This window comes from Pristis pectinata, chromosome 2, assembly GCF_009764475.1.
Source record: "Pristis pectinata isolate sPriPec2 chromosome 2, sPriPec2.1.pri, whole genome shotgun sequence".
Lineage (NCBI taxonomy): Eukaryota > Metazoa > Chordata > Chondrichthyes > Rhinopristiformes > Pristidae > Pristis > Pristis pectinata.
The window spans coordinates 60341528-60358735 of NC_067406.1; the positions used below are offsets into that span (position 1 = coordinate 60341528).

The window sequence follows — 17208 nt, forward strand, 5'->3', positions numbered from 1 at the left end:
AAACTTGGTGCTCCCTGTGTATTAATATCAACCAACGAACATCCATTGAGGCTCATAACATGCTCCCACAGCACTCTCGCACTTAGCCCCACTGCAAGCCTCCTACTCACACTCAGCATAATTTTTCAGACCAGGTTAGAAGCAAGATTTCCCAACTCCCCAGAGGAAGGACAATGGAGTCCCTCCTTGCAGCTAAGCCTTTAATCATATGCATGAGTTGAATAGCAGGGCTCTGGGGATAAGATGAGAGAATGGGACTCACTAGATTGCTCTACAGAGAGTAAGCATGGACCAGCTGGGCTAAATGGCTCTTCTAGAGTAAGCATGACTCTGACCCTGTAAGGAAATAGACTTTCCTTTGTATTGTGCCAATCATGACTGAATGTTGTCCCAAAGTGCTATGCAGTCAATGGACACAGTAACAAACATTGTAACAGAGCTGCTCTTTAAATCGCTGACAAAGGAATGAGCATAATAATTACCAACAGAGTAATGCAATTTCAAACCACTGACTTTAGGACTTATAGCTGGAATTATTCCATTTTGTAAATGAATATGGATTTCCATTCTAATTCTTTTTCTTTTCACTGAAAGATTTAAATTTTTTGGAAAACGTCCATCAGTAAGTGATTTAACTTCTGAATGAAAATTTTATTGTGTGCAGATACAGAAAGACACACAATCCAATATGTGTGCAATGAAGGGCTTGTATTTACATGAGTTCTGTCCTCTCTCCAGCTCTGAGGTAGGATGAGATGAGGTGAGGTGAGGTGAGGTGAGGTGAGGTGAGGTGAGGTGAGGTGAGGTGAGGTGAGGTGAGGTGAGGTGAGATAGATGAGATGAGATGAGATGAGATGAGATGAGATGAGATGAGATGAGATGAGATGAGATGAGATGAGATGAGATGAGATGAGATGAGATGAGATGAGATGAGATGAGATGAGATGAGATGAGATACTGAGTGGAGTTTTCTTCATTCATTTACAGATGTGGGGGTTTCTGGCAATGCCAACATTTGTTATCCATATCTAACTTCCCCTGAGATGGTGGTGCTGAGTTGCCTTCTTGAACTATGCAATATGCTTGGTGAAGGTACTCCCACAGTACTGTTGGGTGAGGCATGTCCACGTCCTCCACCACAAACCTGACAACAATGAGAAAGCCAGTGCACAGAATAACAAAAAGGCACTGATCAATCTAAGATCTACTTTCAGGAATCTAATTATTTAGGAATCATTTAATCTTTATATTATAAAAAGGATGTAGAATTATTGAAGAGAGTGCAAATAATATTTACTGGAATGATGGGAAGGACTAATGAGGGAGAACAGAATATACGATTATGTGATACAGTAAAATGAATAGCTGGAGGAAACTTTAGAGAGCATAAACACTGATACAGGCCAACTGGGTCAATGGCCTTTCTGTCAGCTGGAAACACTCTGTGTTTTATTGCAGTCCCCACTATGGCTCAGACTAACTGACTGTGGAGTTCTAGAATTAAGTCCACATGATACAGACAGTGAGGGTGAATGTCTTTGGTCACTGTTGGTAAGTGTATATGAAAGTATTGATCACCAATCGTGCTGACCCCCACAGCACATTTTATTGGAACAGTGTAGGAGTCTGTGGACTGAGAGATCAGAGGAAAGTGGGGCATCCATTTTGTTCTGTTTCATCTTCACGCCTCCTCCCCCTTTCTCTGAATCTTAAATTTGCCTTATCTTTAAATTTTCCAATAACAGAGACAGATCTGTGGAGAGATGTCATCTGTCTCTGTTAATTATTTCAGCATTTTCTGTTTTGGTTCTAGATTTCAGAGTCACAGTATTTTGTTTTGGTATTAATTTAATGCTTCGTAACAAGCTTAAAACTTCAGCAACTATCACTATATTTCTGTTATACATAAAATGGTAGAAGCTTGGAAGAATTATGACCAAAAGGAAACCATTTGTCCCATTATGTCTGTGCTGATCAATAAAAAGCTACTCAATCTAATACCCCCTTTTCACCCTTGATTCATGCCCTGCAGACCATAGCTCTTCAAGTACACTTCTAGATACTTGAATGAGTGGTTCTGCCTCATCATTCTGTCAAGGAGTGAGTTTCAGGCTCTGCCATTCTCTGGGTAAAAAAATATTTCCCTGATTGGCTCTCATATCCTTTTACCAATTACTTTAGATGTGTGCCCCTGGATTTGGCACCTCTCCTAAGGGAAATAAATCTTCCTACTTACTTTGTCAAGGCAACTCATAATTTTACTTAATTAATTCTCTTCTTATCCTCTTCTGTTTCAAAGAAAACAACGCCAGTGTATCCAGTCTTCCCTCATGCTCAAATTTTCCGGTTCTGACAACATCCTTGCAAACTTCCTCTGCACCATTACCAGTACAATTAATCTTTCCTGTAAAGCGATGACCAGAATTGTATATGTACTCAAGCTGTGGTCCAACTAGTGTTGTGCACAGTTGTAGAGTGATGAGGAATTTCAGCTCCATTCTAACACCAGTGATATCCCTCTGGGGAGTTGGGATCCTGACCATTGTCTACTTGTGCCTAGTGGCTCATCACATGCAGATTCTGCCTCTAATCCAATTCAAACAATTATGAAAGGTGTTATTGTCTGATTTAGTGGTTGTGAGTGCAAAACTGAATGAAGGTCTTCCCCATCATTGCCTTCTTGCTGTTGTACTATTGCATTACTAGTCTGTAGTTTGTTGCAACAGGAATATTTGCAACAGTTGTAACAACAGAAAGGTACAATGTTAGGGCTGTGGTGAGGGGAGGGGCTGTTAAAGGCAGGTGCACGTTTTTACCATCTGGCACTGGTATATCGGAAGATATTATTGGATGAGAGGAAAGTGGATTATAAAAAAAAGGATTAGTGACATGAGCATAACATCTCCTTTCATTGTTTCAGTCCCAACATTGGCCATGGACTCATCCATGGCTGCTCCGTTCGTGGACAGTACGGTCTCCTCCATGGGACTAAGGTGGTGCAGGTGTCCCTGTCCCCTGCAGGCTACTTGCTCCTGCCTGTGTCTTTCATGACCTCATCCTGCAGGAGGGAGAGAAGTGTGATGTTGAAGCAGTAAATGACTGTTTGTTGTGAGTACAAGTTAAACTAATAGCTAATCTCCTCTCTTCCTCCCTTTTAAACAAAGATACAGTGTAAAGAGTCCTCTAGTCCTCTGACTCCATTCCCAGAGCAAGAGAGATTTGCTTCTTTTAACAACCTGGGATATGTGTCATCCTGGCCTTGTGAGTTATCCACTTCAAAGATGCTGATCCACTAAATATTTCCTCATTTACTATGATTATCCCATTCAATATTTTACAATCTTCCATCTTAACTATAACATTAACATTGTCTCTCTTTAGTGACAGCAGCTATGAAGCATCCATTGAGAACCGTAACTACATTCTCTGCCTCTGCTCTTTAATTACTTACTTGGACCCTGATAGGACCTACATTTTGCTTAGTTATCCTTCTGTTCCTCATGTACATATAAAACCTATTACATAATAAAAACAGAAAATAATAGAAAAAACTCAGCAGGTCAGGCAGCATCTGTGGAGAGAGAATTAGTCAGAACTTCAGGTCTGCGATGCTTCGTCAGAACTTGGAAAGAGAGAGATGCAATTAGTTTTCAGTAGGAGAGAAGGTGGAGAGGGATGTGTGGAATAAAGGGAATGTCTGTGATAGGATGAGTAAAATGGCTTAATGGTGGCAGTCAGCAGCATATTAAGCTTCTTGGTCTGTGTAGTATGTTGTTAATGGTGAAGTGGTGGGACCTGCCCTGCAAGCTAGACTTGTATGAGTAGGATAAGAAAAACTGAGCCAACATGATATAAAAGCAGAAAATAGATTTTTTTATCCTACTTGTATTTCCATTTTTTTAGATATTTTCATAAAACATCTTTGGATTGTCTTTGATTTTACCTCCTAATACTTTGTTTCAGCCATCTCTGTACTTTCTAATATCTTTCAATTTCAACCCTACACTTACAATATTCTTCTAGGCTTTATGTGTCTTAGATTCTCAGGACCTGGCATATACTGCATATCCATTTATTGTCTTGTCTTATTTATATTATGCAATCTGAATACCTTGGATTTGGCAATCCCACCCTTTATTGTTGTGGGAACATGTTTACCCTGAACCTCTTGAATTTCCTTCTTCTCTGCCACCCACTGCTCTTTCAAGTAAATGCTTCAGTCTACTTTTGTTAAATCACTTCTCAGCCTAGTAAGATTGATCCTACCCTAATATGGAATCTATACTCCTAATTTATCTTTGTCCTTTTCCATAACTATGCAAAACCTAACTGGATCATGATCACCTGCACAAAAAATGTTCCCCCACTGATACTCCTTCCACATTCCCTAAAATGAAATCCATTCCCCGCCTCCACACCCAATCCCTATCTCTCATCTCCAACCTATTTCTTGTTTGTCTTATAAAGTTCTACTGAATGCAATTTAGAAGTTATGTGCCTCCTATATATTTTACACTAACTAGATCCCAATCACTTTTCATGTAATTGAAGCCTTCTATTATTATCATACTTGTAATGTGTTGATAAATTGGCTTTGCTATCTCTGTAGGAACATTTAGAAGTCTAAGGGACACTCCCAACATACTTCTATGGTGTTATGACAAATATAAAGACAGCAACTTGAAAACTTCAACCCAATAACATTAAAAATACCACCTGTGTGATAATCTTCACGGATATAAAAAATGATGGCTTTTCCAGATTCATTATTCTGGTTATTTTTGGGTTTCTATATCTATTTGGGAATCTGCCTTATTAATACATGTTGGTACATCTAATCCAGAGGTGTGAGCTAAAATGGGCTGAATGACCAGTTTTTTTTTGTTTAAACCTATCTTGTGATTTACCCATGTGACAACTCTCAGTAATTTGATTTCTTTAACCTCAGTCACACTCATAAATATGTTTTAATAGATATTAATGCTTGAACCTTGAAAGGGATCATGTCATGGGAATATTTTTAAACCATCCTTGTATTTTAAAGGGGCTTTTACTTTCTCAATAAAAGCAGTAAAACTAACAGCTATGTTTGTAAATGTAAATGTCCTTCTATCACCCCAGATAAAAATTAGAATATGCATATTCTCTTGCACTCAATCACTCTCCAGCAGAAGCTAAGTATTCTGCTACACAGGACACAACACCATCCTTCCTTCCTCTCACTGACGGACATGGTAAAATAAAGATTTTGTTAATGGTTCAGTTAGTTAAGATACAAACAGGCCACTAATGGGTATTAGTCCAGCAAGCCATATGTCATGTCTGAAACGCTCACAGCAAAGTTGTACTGGCTCCAGCTCTAATTGTCTCTGTTATTCGTACACCAAACCAAGACTTAAGTTAATAAGTCAAATTGAATATCTAAAACCAAGCAAGTGTTGTATTTCATGGTCTATTGACCTAATGGCAAATGAATTCATATTATGTTAAGCCCATTCATTGTAATGATAAAGGTCATACATTTCCAAACATATTTTAGCTCCATTTAAATATAATAAACATAAATTTCTGTAAGTGTGATTTCCACCAAAGTTATGTTGTTGGAGTAGGAGTGGCCCTGCAGAAATTCAGTCTGTGCCCATTCATCCCCAGCCTGACCCTACGTCGCACAATTTAAACATGTGCATCTGTATAAGCATTGCACATGGGTTTCAAAGAAGCTCTGACCACTTGGTTAGCCGAGTCTAACACTACGTTTATTCTCTATACGATGGCAGACTGAAGCTACATGAGAGCTTCCTCTCCAAAAGTTCACACACCACTTCTTTCAAGAGTCAGGTCAGGATCAGAATCCAGAGTTATACCAGAGAATTAGGCCAGGGATTTCCTTGAAGCTATTCCTGTTTTGTCACCATAACTTTGATGCAAGTTTATTTTGATCCCATTTATGCCCCAAGTAGATTCCCAGTCTTAAGGTTGCTAAGATGAGTGCACACTTCCAGATAAGAATCTGTGTACTATAATTTCCATCCAATTTGAAAGCTATCAGAAAGTGTGTTCGCTTGAAAGAGTTTGGTTCACTGTTGGCTGCCCTGAAAAATGTTGGTTAAAAGTTTTCTGGCAATAAATCAATGTGGCAACTCAATGTTAGACCCTTTGGGTTGGCATGGTTCAGGCTTCAATTCATATTTTGGTTTTGTGAAATGAAAGACATTTTTGTTTATGAAGCATAGACATCTTCCACATAATGTCTGTAAAATATATTTCTGTATGTACTTACATAATTAACACAGAAAAGGATAGAATCATCAAATAGATCACAGGTTTGATAATTACCCCTAAACACTGAATTCAAAACTGCTCTTGACTTGCAATGGAATTTATAGAGTGACAAACTAAAGGAAAGGAATGAATACTGAATATATGAAGACATTCTGATGTCCCCATTCAGTAGCAGAATATGGCACATGGAAAATTAAAAGATCTTAATTAGACATTGAATAAGTGAAAAGGATGATGCAAGTGATCAATTCAGCAGAGTTGGGATTGTCAGGGTAGAAGTTCATTTTGAACTGAACAGAAATTGCCAACGTTATTCTTTAGGAATATATGATACTATTTTTCCAAACAAGGTATGGATCTCATGTGTAAAGAAAAACCAATGACCATGATTATTTATTTATTAATCTCACCACAGATTTTTTTCTTTGCTTTCTTTATATGTCAGCAATGCAAAAAGAACAGTTAGTGTATGCTATATGCAATAACACTCATGCCTGTTTACCTTCTAGCTGGAAGTAATGTATGGATAACATATTAAATTATCTTCAGCTGTGGTTCAAATTATTTTCCTATCATACAGGTTTCATGAAGTGAAAGCATTAAGGTAATAACAGTGTCTGTGGTTTGATTTTACATTCATTTTATATTTGAAAAATTGCATAAAATCTGTTTTGAAATGTTTATTACTAGCCTTCTGATCTAAAATTTTAACAGCTTTCCAATATGACTGTTCTGCTGACCGTTAAACTACATAGTTTCTCAAATAAGGTCGAACCATGTGGTAGTGCTCTTTATGTCAGCTGAGTGAGGGGAGCATCGTTAGAATTTGTCGAATGTCTAAAGTTCAGTGATGTTTAAATAGGCTCCTGTCAAAATATAACAAGGTGAATCAACAATCCTACATTTGCAATTCATTCCAGAGCGAATCCTTGATCTCAGAGGACAGCTGCATTCACACAAGTTAGGGCGACATTACTGTAGCTTGAATTCTCTGGCTCACTGGTACTCAGTTGACATTTTTTCACCAGCTTTCATGGGAATATTTAATAAATACAACTTTATGTTTTGTTTAATACAATATTATATTTTGTGACAGAGACAGCAAAATTATGAGTGAACTGCTTTGAGACATCTGTTCTCCCTCGGCAGGGGTTAAGCTAGTAACTGCACAGACCAATGTAAAACTGAACTGTGCAAACCATGGAGGTTATGGAATTTGATCCCTCTGTCTGTGAGGTAACTAACATTAGAATGGGTAACTATCAGAGTGCTTCAGTTGCCCTTAGAGGCTAGAGGAGAGAAGTTCAGATAGGTCCCATTCTTTATACATATAAGTCGATGACTTCCATTGATAGCAGGGTCAGTAACAAAAAACCCCACATATTTAAGATAATTGCCAGAGGAGCCTTAATGGCGATAAAGAGAATTGGGGAATTGTTTTCGTGCAACTAGTTGTTATGATCTGGAATGCCTGCCTGAATAACAGTGGAAGTAAATTCAAGACATACATATGAAAAGTAAAAAACATTGTGTAGAGCTGTAGGGTTTGACTTGGATGAAGACACCAAATATATGGTTGCTAAATTTGCTGACACAAAGTTAGATGGGAAAGTAAACTATGAAGAGAAATTTGGGTGTCCTAGTGCGTAATTCACAAAAGGCTAGTATATAAGTACAGCAAGTGATTAGGAAAGCTAACAGAATGTTATCGTTGATTGCTGGGGAATTGAATACAAAAATAGTTTATGCTTCTGTCATACAGGTCATTGGAGAATTTTAACCAGTATTGGTCTCCTTATTTAAGGAAGGATGCTAATTTGTTGGAAGTAGTTCAGGCAAGGTTTATTGGACTAGTGCTTGGCTTGGACAAGTTGTCTAATGCAGAAAAGTTGAAGAGGCTAGATTTGTGTTGGCTTTTTGGGAGAGGGGATTTAATTGAAACATATAAGATCCTGAGGGGTCTTGACAGGGTGGATGTGGAGAGGATGATTCTTATTGTGGGGGAATCTGGAACATATGTTATGTTCTATACAGAGGCTCTTAAGAGGCTCTTAGATCGGCACATGAATGTGCAGAGAATGGAGGGATATTGGTGTTTGTATTGGTTTATTATTGTCACTTGTACAGAGGTACAGTGAAAACCTTGTCTTGCATACCATTCGTACAGATCAATTCATTACACAGTGCAGATACATTGAGTTAGTACAGAGTGCATTGAGGTAGTACAGGTAAAAAAAATAATAACAGACTACAAAGTAAAGTGTCACATCTACAGGGAAGTGCATTGCAGGTAGACAATAAGGTGCAAGGTCACAACAAGGTAGATTGTGAGGTCAAGAGTCCATCTCAATGTATAAGGGAACCATTCAATAGTCTTATCACAGTGGGATAGAAGCTGTCCTTGAGCCTGGTGATATGAGCCCTCAGGCTCTTGTTTCTTCTGCCTGATGGGAGAGGAGAGAATGACCCAGGTGGGTGGGGTCTTTGATTATGCTGGCTGCTTCACCAAGGCAGTGAGAGGTATAGACAGAGTCCATGGAGGGGAGGCTGGTTTCCGTGATGTGCTGGGCTGTGTCCACAACTCTCTGCAGTTTCTTGCGGTCCTGGGCAGAGCAGCTGCCATACCAAGCTGTGATGCATCCAGAGAGGATGCTTTCTACGGTACATCGATAAAAGTTGGTGAGTGTCAAAGGGGACATGCCAAATTTCTTTAGCCTCCTGAGGAAGTAGAGGTGCTGGTGAGCTTTCTTGGCCATGCTGTCTACGTGTTTGGACCAGAACAAGCTATTGGTGATGTTCACTCCTGGGAACTTGAAGCTCTCAACCCTCTCGACCTTAGCACCATTGATATAGACAGGTGCATGTACACCGCCCCCTTTCCTGAAGTCAATGACCAGCTCTTTTGCTTTGCTGACATTGGGGGAAAGGTTGTTGTCATGATACCATGTCACTAAGCTCTCTATCCCCTTCCTCTACTCTAACTCATCGTTATTTAAGATACGGCCTACTACGGTATATGGACATTGTGTAGGCAGAAGGGATTAGTTTAGTTAGGCATTTAATTACTAGTTTAATTAGTTCAACACAACTTTGTGGGCTGAAGGGCCTGTTCCTGTGCTGTACTCTTCCATGTTTTATGTTTAACTAGGGATCACTGTTTAAAAATAAAGGGTCACCAATTTAAGACAGAGATGAGATAAACATTTTTTTCTTTCATGGGGTCACAAGACTTTGGGACTCTATTCCTCAAAGGGTAGTGGAAGCAGAGTCTGAGCAATTTTAAGGCAGAGGTAGATAAATTTTTGATAAGCAAAGGGGAGAAATGTTACCATCAGTAGATGGGAACATAGTATCATGGTTACAGTCAGATCAGTCATGTTTTTATTGAATGGCAGAGCAGGCTTGAGGGACCAACTGACCTACAGCTGCTCTTAATTTGTATGTTCATATGATTCTATATTCAAATGAGCAGGACTACAAAACACGTTTGATGTGCTGAATGGTCCCTTCCTGCACTGTGAGGTTCTAAGGGGGTTAGATTACATACTCCTGGAAAATGAACACTGGAATTGCAATGGATGATTCAGCTGCACCTGTTTGACCAAGTACATACTGAAAAACAATCAGGCTCCCAGCTCATCATCATGTTTGCAGAGCCCAACCAGCCCCTGTTGCATTCATACCCTTCTTCAGGATTCTCTAGTGGCTACTACTTGTTGAAACTAGCTTGAGCTGATTAAAAACCTGCTTATCTTAAAGGAGAGGTGACTCCATTCAGTCAGAGTTAAGAAGCAAAAAGGGCACCATCACACTGATGGGAATATTAAATAGCCCAGCAAACAGTGAGAGGGAGAGAGAAAAGAACAAGGCTGCAGAGAAGTTACAGAGCAGTAGAGTGGTGATATTGGGGGATTTCAATTACCCAGTGCCGATTGAAATAATATTAGAATAACAGGCAAAGAGGAAGGATTACTGAAACATGCTTTACTGAGATCTCCTTAGCTTTATCTTGTTGAGTGGACCAAATGTCAGTGAGAAAAGCCTTGCAGAACATTAATCATCATTTCATATAATTTAAACTGGTACTGAAGAGGAGAAACAAGAAACCTAAAGTTGAACTTCTTCATTGGAGGCAGACTAAATTCAATGGGATGAGAAATGATCTGGCCTGGACGGTGTGGCATGAAACATTGGCTAGTGAAGAACTAATAGAACAGAGGAGATGTTTCACAGAGTAAGTGCATTTCTGCAGGGGATGAAGGTAGGGGAACTGCAGCTCCCTGGATGACATGTACAATGTGACGAAATTTAAAAAGGAATGTGAATAATGCATGCCAGGTGAACAATTCAAGTGAGAATTAAGATGAATGGTTAGCTAAGAGAAAAAATAAAATAAAGAAAGTATGAGAAGAGAATGACAGTTAACATAAAAGGAACCAAATAGCTTGTATAAGGAAGTAAAAAGTAAGTAGGTGGTAAGCCATCATGCACAGAGATAGAAGACATGGTTGGAACATTGAATGAATGCTTGGTATCAGTGTTTATCAAGGAAGTGGATACAGTCAAAATCTCAGTAAAAATGGAGATGGTACAAATAATTTATGGGATGAAAGTTGATAAGGATGATACACAAGAATGTCTGGAATACATGCTAGATTGCCGAAGAAAATCAGGGTGGAGATTGCAGATAATCTTGGCACAACTTTCCAATCTGCCCAAGATGTAGGAGTGGTGCCATAGGACTGGAAAATGACAAATGTAACACATTTTTCAAGAAGAGTCTTAGGTACATATCTGTTAATAGTGGGCCAGTCGGATTACTCTTAGATGTGGAGAAGCTTTTATTTTATGTTTTCAATATTCAGGGAGAAATTAACAGGCATCCAAAGAAGTTTGAGTTAATAAGAAAGCCAGTGTGGATTCGTTAAGAGCAAATCATGTTTGACTGACCTGCCTTCACTTTATGATGATGATAACAGAGAAGATTGAAGAAAGTTAATATCATCCTTATGGATTTCAGAAAGCACTTGACCAAGTCCCGCAGAAAAGGCATGTTAGTAAATTGAGGCCTACAGAACAAAATGTTCATTGGCCTGTGGATAAGAAATTGGCTGAAGGATGCAACACAGAGTCATGATAAATGGTTGGTTATCAAATTGAAGAATGGCAGTAAGAGGTGTTGCCCAGGGTCAGTGGTGGGAACCCTGTTACCTGAAATATATTCATGATTTGAATATGGTGTATAGAATAGAATATCAAAACTTGCAGATGTGGTCAGCTGTCAGGAGAATAATGACAGAATATGAATGGAAAGTGATAGGCTACAAAGAAAGCAGACAAGAGGCAAATGACATTTGATACAGAGAAGTATGGCTTAATATTCAGCATAAATAATGTGGAACAGAGGGATCTGATGAGTGAGCTTGACAGGAGAGAAGAATAACTCAGCTTTATAAACATAGGCATTGAGCAGAGAAGTGGTGGGATTGTGCTAAATCTTTATACACCACTGGTTTGGCATATGGTGTCCATTCTGCTCACCATACTTTAGGAAAAATGAGAAGGTCCTACAGAGGATGCAGAAAAGAATATGACAAATGGTTTCAGGGATAGAACCCTGGAATCATTTGCTCTATGGAGAAAATGGGCTTGTTTTCCTGTGAGAAAAGAGTAGATTTGAGAGTTCTGCAAGATCACGACAAGAAAGATTATAATGAATAAAGGGAAGCCCCTTCCATTGGCAAATAGTTCAAGGACTATGGACAAGATTAAAAGTTGTTGGTCAAGAGATACATGGAGAATATGAGGAAAAGCTTCTCTAAACAGAAGGAATCAGTCTGATCTGGAACTCACTGCTTGTAAAGTGGAGGAAATACAGACAATTAGAACTTCAAAGGGAATTGGATAGGAGTTGAAGAAAAATAAATTGCAGGATAGGTCAAGGAGGGAAGGAGAACTACTAGACCTTATCTTGAGGACTGTAGCTGAGCTGGTCAAGTGGAGGGAGTGTCTGTGGGGATCACTTTGGAGATAGTGACCATAATGTCTGTATAATAACATATTATTTATTGTATATAAAGCAGCTATGGAAAAGGAATAAAGGTCTTAAATTTGGGGGGGGGGAGTGGTGGGGGGCCAATTTCATTAACTTGAAGGACGACCTACCAAAGGTAGACTGGGAGCATCTCCTCATCTACTTGTAGGTAAGTCTACATCTGCACAGTGGGAAGCATTCAAAGGTGAAATAGAAAGAGTTCGAAGTTAACGTGCTCTTGTAAGGGTAAAAGATATGGGTAACAAATATAGGGAACAGTAGGCGTTGAGGTTGGATAAAGAGGAAAAAAAGCATACAAGCAATTAATGATGGGGGAGGCCAGTCAACAATATAAAAAGTGTAGGGAGGCACTTAAAGAGGAAATTAGGAAGGCTAAGAGGGGTCATGAAAAATCACTGACAGACAGGATTAAAGTAAATCAGATGGCATTCTATTAGTATATTAAGGATGAAAGAATAACCAGGGAAATGGTAGGGCCCATTAAGAATAAAAGGGACAATCTGTGCTTGGAGCCAGAAGATATAGGTGAGGCTTTCACAATTCACAAAGGAAACAGACTTTGTAGTTGGAGATTTCAGTGAAGGGGTAGGTGAAAGGGGTAGGCAGGTCTCCATAAATAAAGAAGAGGTAATTGATGCCTGTGTGGGCTTAAAGGTGGATAAATTACCAGGACAGGATGGGATTTCTCCAAGGCTACTATGAGAGACAAGGGAAGAGATTGCTGGGGTTCTGGCTGAGATTTTTAAACCTTTGCTGGGCAAATGAGATACCAGATGACTGGAAGACAGCAAATGTGAATTCCTTCTCAAGAAATACAGCAGGGAAATGTCTGGTAACTATCAACCTGTGAGCATAACGTCAGCGAGGGGGAAGATACTGGAAAAAGTTCTGAGGGAGAGGATTAATATTCACTTGGAAAGGCAGGGACCAATCAGAGACAGCCAATATGGTTTGTCAAGGGATGATCCTGTCTGACAAATTGGATTGAATTGTTTGACGAGATTGGTTCAAAAGGTTAGGACCCAAGGGATCCAGGGCAAGGTTGGCAAACTGCATCCAAAATTGGCTTGGCAGTAGGAGACAGAGGGTTGTTTTTGCGAGTGGATGCCCTTTGACCAATGGTGACCTGCAAGGATTGGTGCTGGGACCCTTGCTCTTTGTAATATATGTGAATGACTTGGATTTGGATGCAGGATGCATGATCAGTAGGTTTATGGATGACAGGAAGATTGGCAGAGTTGTTGATCACAAGATCACAAGACAAAGGCGCAGAAGTAGGCCATTCGGCCCATCGAGCCTGCTCCATGAGCTAAACTAATACTATTCCTATCTAGCCCCAATTTCCCGCCTTATCCCCATATCCCTTGATACCTTGACTAATTAGATATCTATCAATCTCCTCCTTAAACGCCCCCAATGATTGGGCCTCCTCAGCTGTATGTGGCAAAGAATTCCATAATTTCACTACCCTCTGGCTAAAGAAATTTCTTCTCATTTCTGTTTTAAACCGGTACCCTCTAATTCTAGGATTGTGCCCTCTAGTCCTGAACTCACCCACTTGGGGAAACAGCTTAACCACATCTACTCTGTCCAGTCCTTTCAACATTCTAAATGTTTCTATGAGGTCCCCTCTCATTCTTCTGTACACCAATGAATACAGTCCAAGAGCCAACAAATGCACATCAGAAGTAAGCCCTTTCATTCCAGGAATCATCCTCGTAAATCTCCCCTGAGCCCTCTCTAACTTCAGTACATCCTTCCTAAGATACGGGGCCCAAAACTGCGCCCAGTACTCCAAATGAGGCCTCACCAGTGCCCCATAAAGCCTCATCAACACTTTCTTACTTTTATACTTTATACCTCTCGAAATGAATGCTAACATAGCATTCGCTTTCTTTACCGCCAATCCGACCTGGTGGTTAACCTTTAGGGTATCCTGCACGAGTACCCCCAAGTCCCTTTGTACTGCTGTACTTTGAATTTTCTCCCCACCTAGATAATAATCTGCCCATTTATTTCTTTTTCCAAAGTGTACAATGGCACATTGTGTGGAAGTTAGTCTTAAACTGCAGAGAGATATCAATGTGTTGGTGAAATGGGCTGAAAAATGGCAGATGGAGTTTAATCCAGATTAACATGAGGTGATGCATTTTGGGAGTACTAATGAGGCTAGGTCATACACCATGAATGGTAGGTAGTGTTGAGGAAGAGTGACCTTGGAGTACAAGTCATTAGATCCTTGAAGTTGACTACAAAGGTAGATCTTGTGGTTAGGAAGGCACATAGGATACTGGCCTTCACTAGTCAGGGCACTGAAATTAAAAGTAGGGAGGTTACCTAGTCTTGAACAAAAAAGTAAGGAGTAGAGTAGGTATAAAACTTTGGTCGGACCCCATATGGGGTACTGCATGCATTTCTGGTCACCATGCCACAGAACGGATGTGATAGCATGGGAGAGGTCGCAGAGGAGATTCCTCAGGATGATGTCTGGGATGGAGCAGTTCAGTTATGAGAAGAGAGTAGAGAAGCTAGGTCTGTCTTCCCTGAAGTGGAAGTGGTTATGAGGGGACATTATTGAGGTATATAAAATGACGAGGGGGGATGCAGGTTACACTGCAAGAATCATTTCCCCATATCAGAGGTAGATAAAACTAGAGGATATAGATTTAGGGTAAGAGAGAAGAGACTTAGAGAGGATATGAGGGGGACTTTCTTCACCCAGAGAGTGGTAAGTATTTGGAATGCACTGCCTCAGAGAATGGCTTAAGCTGGGTCACTAACAGTATTTAAGCAGTATGTAGACGAGCACTTGAATCGCTTAGGCATAGAAGACTATGGAACAAGTGATGGATGATGGAGTTAATATTGAAGAGTGCCTGATGGTCAGTGTGTACGAGTTGGGCCAGATGGCCCGTTTCCATGCTGTATGAATCTATGACTCTATACACTTCTAAGTGTCAGTACGATGAGTCCAGGCCTCACAACAGTGTGGGGATGCTCATGGCTCAGGACTCAATCTGTGTGAATGATTGTGCAGTGGGAGCCAAGCACCTGAAAGCATGTGCCCACCCTCTCCCCATAGTTCCCATCTCCATAGTAGCCTTTTCTACCACTGCTCCATAGCTGCCAGAGGAAGAGATTGACTTTTTACTGCCCTTTGAAGTGGTTTAGCAATCCACAAAGAAAGAGTTAGAGATATTGATGTACATTAAGGTGGACAAGTCCCCAGGGCCTGATGAGATCTATCCTAAGGTGTTATTGGAAGCAAGCGAGAAGATTGTTGGGGCTGTGAAAGAGATTTTTGCATCATCTTTAGCCGCAGGTGAGATACTGGAAGTTGGAAGGTAGCTAATGTTGTTTCCATATTCAAAAAGGGTGATATAGATAAGACAAGAAATTGCAGGAAAGCGAGCCTTACATCAGTAGTAAGGATACTGTTGGAAAAAGTTCTTAGGAATAGGATTTATTATCACTTGGAATGGCAGGAACTGATTGGGGAAAGTCAGCATGGTTTTGTGCAAAGGAAATCCTGGTTCATAAATCTGATTAAGTTTTTTGAGGAGGTTACTAAGGAAATTGATGAAGGCAAGGTGGTAAATGTGGCATACATGTACTTTAGTAAAGCTTTTGACAAGGTCCTGCACAGATGTCTGGTCCAGAAATTTAGGCACATGGGATCCAAGGCATTTTGGCAAACTGGATCCAAAATTGGCTTGATGATAGGAGGCAGAGATTAATAGTGGAGGGTTGTTTTTCTGACTGTAATTCTGAAAGTAGTGGTATACCATAGGGATTGATGCTGGGACCTCTGTTGTTTGTCTTATATATAAGTGGCTTGGATGAGAATGTCTGGGGTCTGATAAGTAAGTTTGCTGACAAAACGAAGATTGGTGAAGTTGTAGATGGTGAAGATGGTTGCCTAAGGATACAAAGGGACATAGATCAGCTGGAAAGTTGGGCAGAGAGGTGGCAGATAGCATATAATCCAGACAAGCGTGAGGTAATGCTTTTTGGGTCATCTAATACTGGCCAGACTTATACAGTAAATGGCAGGGACCTTAGAAGAGTTGACGTACAGAGGGACCTTGGGTGCGAGCTCATAGCTTTCTGAAAATTGTGGCACAGTCGGATAGGGTAGTGAAGAAAGCATTTAGCTTGCTTGCCTTTGTAGACAGGGCTGTTGAGCATAAGAGTGGGGGCATCATGTTGCAGCTGTACAAGACATTGGTTAGGCCACAATATTAAACAAGTTTTTCATTGCACCTGTGCATACATTTACTTGTGCCTATGACAATAAACTTGACTTTGACTATTATGTGCAGTTCTGCTCACCACACTATAGAAAGGATGTGGCAGCACTAGAAATAGGGCAGAAGAAATTTGCCAGGATGTTGCCTGGAATGGAGGGCTTTAGTTACAAGAGATTGGATTGGCTGGGATTGTTCTCACTGGAGTGCAGGAGACTGAGAGGTAACCTTATGGAGGCTTATCAAATTATGAGGGTCACAGATAGGGTAGATAGTCACAGTCATTTTCCAAGGGTAGGGAAGTCTAAAACTAGAAGACATGGGTTTAACAGAAGAGGGTAAATAGTTAAGGCAGATCTAAAGGGCAAGTTTTTCACACAGAGGGTGGTAGGTTTATGGAACAAGCTGCCAGAGAAGGTGGTGGAGGCAAGTACAACCACAGCATTTAAAAAGCATTTGGACAGGTACTTGGATAGGAAAGGAATAGAGGGATATGGTCCAAATGTAGGGAAATGGGATTAGTGCAGATGGGCATCTCAGTCAGCATTGACGACTTGGGCCAAAGGGCCTGTTTCTGTGCTGTACAACTCTATGATGCCATGACACTCAGAAAGAATTAGGGAT

General features: G+C 40.2%; 1 protein-coding gene across 1 annotated transcript in view; it reads left to right on the forward strand.

Moving 5' to 3' along the window:
• Nucleotides 1–17208, forward strand: part of dlc1 (DLC1 Rho GTPase activating protein) — a 363786-nt gene that overhangs the window by 59734 nt on the left and 286844 nt on the right. The gene's annotated exons all lie outside the window — the stretch shown is intronic.